The sequence below is a fragment of the Branchiostoma floridae genome, chromosome 10 (assembly GCF_000003815.2).
Source record: "Branchiostoma floridae strain S238N-H82 chromosome 10, Bfl_VNyyK, whole genome shotgun sequence".
Lineage (NCBI taxonomy): Eukaryota > Metazoa > Chordata > Leptocardii > Amphioxiformes > Branchiostomatidae > Branchiostoma > Branchiostoma floridae.
In genome coordinates, this window is record NC_049988.1 from 9,331,676 (window position 1) to 9,334,005 (window position 2,330).

Here is a 2,330-nt window from a genome sequence, read left to right on the forward strand (position 1 = left end):
AACTGCAAAAGACCAACTCGACGGTTCCCCACGGCGACCACGGAGGAATTTAGCACTTTCCCCGCAGACCTGTCCGCTGGGTGCCGTACTATTGTTACGGTGATCCGCGCAGGCAGTTTGTAATAAGGTGAGAGTGAAAAAGGTGTTACCATACACCCCCAGCAAGGAACGGCAAGTCCCACATGCCACTAGTTCGCATTTTTCATTGCTATTATCAAGAACGTTAAATTGCTATCATCTAGGACATCACATAGGTCCTTGATCGGTAGCTTATAGCAAGGAGGTTGAAAGAGGGAACCTCCTTGCTTATAGGTTATAATTCGCACAAAACCATTTATCCGCAGCAACAAGGCAAAAAGCAAAATTAATAGGAAACACAAAACCCCTCCCTAAACGGGAAGCAAAGATTCTCGGCCAACCTCACATAGATCTCTAATACTCGTCGGACAAAAGAAACTGAAAACGGAAACAGCAAATTTTAAATTGAACATCATATCCCCGACTTCAGCGCAGTGTTGAGGGACGTCGGGTATCAACCTTTATGTCTAACAAAGGAAAAAGCTCCTTGGTCTAACGGTCAATAAGAGAAACATAAAAAAAAAAACCTTTACCTCTATAGTATTCTAGATCTATCCATTCCCAAGTAGCTTTTATCATATCAAGTAGCGAGAGAGCGTCAAAAGTCTAGAGACTAGTAGAGTAGAGTAGACGTTTGTACATAGTGTATACATATATGTACTTGATATACTTTGTTTACATGTGACCTGAAAATCTACAATAAAGGTCTTCATTCCGATCACCAAGAATAGGACCAATGGGATTGACGTTCTATAGAACTAGACATAAACATTTTTTTCTTCATATTTTATACATACGAAGAAGGTTATATCAAGGAGGTTAAAAAAAAAGATTTTTAACCTCCTTGGTTTAATACCAAGGATGATTTTTAACCTCCTTGGTTATACTTACAGACAAAACCTCTTGCAGGAAAAGGAGAATCATTCTTTATTTTCTCTGTATATGTATGGTAACATGTACAATGATATGAACGGATACATGTATGATGATAGGTATTGATACATGTACTTACTATGATATTATTGAAAATAAATAAAAATGGGCTGTATCTAATGAGATCAAAATGACAAGTGCAAGGAGACGTCCAGTAAGCCACAAATCCTATTGACTGATTTTCGGTCTTTCTTTTTTCAAGTGCGTGCCTTTATTATTTTGTCCCCCCCAGCATAGATAAGTGTATATGAATATGAAATGAATGACCCATTCAGTACGTGCATGTATAAAGCGCCTGGTCCTTTGGGAATCCGATGTACCCTAATAAATCACCCCGTGTACAGGAATGCATGCCTTTACATGCCGAGTGCCACCGGGAATTATTAGTGCACCCCTTGGGAGTCAGATGGTTAATTTTCTATTAGAATTATCATACTAGCTTTTTACAATCAGCCTTTCAGTACATATGAAGAAGTTCATTGGTTTGTTTCACCAAGTTTATTTAGTGTACTAGTAATATAACGTTACCCCTGTCTTTATTAAACCACAATTGACTTTTTTCATTCAGATCTCCACTATTCTTCCTTAGTACAATTTTGATTATCTACGAGTGTCGTCTTAACGTTATTTTTCAACAGGACTAGTCTTCTCCATTTCTTGTCTAGAACTAAATGTCATGTGAATAGATAGCCAAGCACGTCAGAGCCTTTGTGATATCTTTAAAGTCTTTGGTGTTGTTTTAATACCTTACTTTCAGAATACGCTGTTTCGTTATATTGTTTTAAACATTTGTTGCTCACACCAAAGCGCAAATCTACCCATTACTCTTTCTTTCAGAGAAGTACTTGAAAGTCAAAGTTGCGTATCTTGTTTCGTCCTTCAAGTTTTCCCAAGGTTGTACACAGACCGACACTGCCATTTCACGCCTTGGCTTCAAGCAAAACTGGCACGAAAATACCGCGGCCAAGATTGTCCCCCAATGTTATGCTCACCTATCGCTTTAATTCACTCCTTTCTCATTCAAATCCCTCTCACAAAGGACGTTTTATGTTCCCATAAAATCCCGATTCGCTCATGACAATGGCCGCCTCTCCAAAAGTCCCCGGGAGGCCGTTACCATGGCAGCGAGAGTTTGTTCCCATGGTGCCCTGCAGTGTGGGGGCTGACGGGACAGGTGGCGGGATGAGATCATCGTTTGGAACGAGAGTTGGGTCCATTCACTCGTGCCCAGGTGCGCGGGCCGGTGTGTGACCCTGGGGTCGGGAACGAGAAAAATGGGGGGAAGGCGTTGTTGTGAAAGAGAAGTACACGCACAAGCA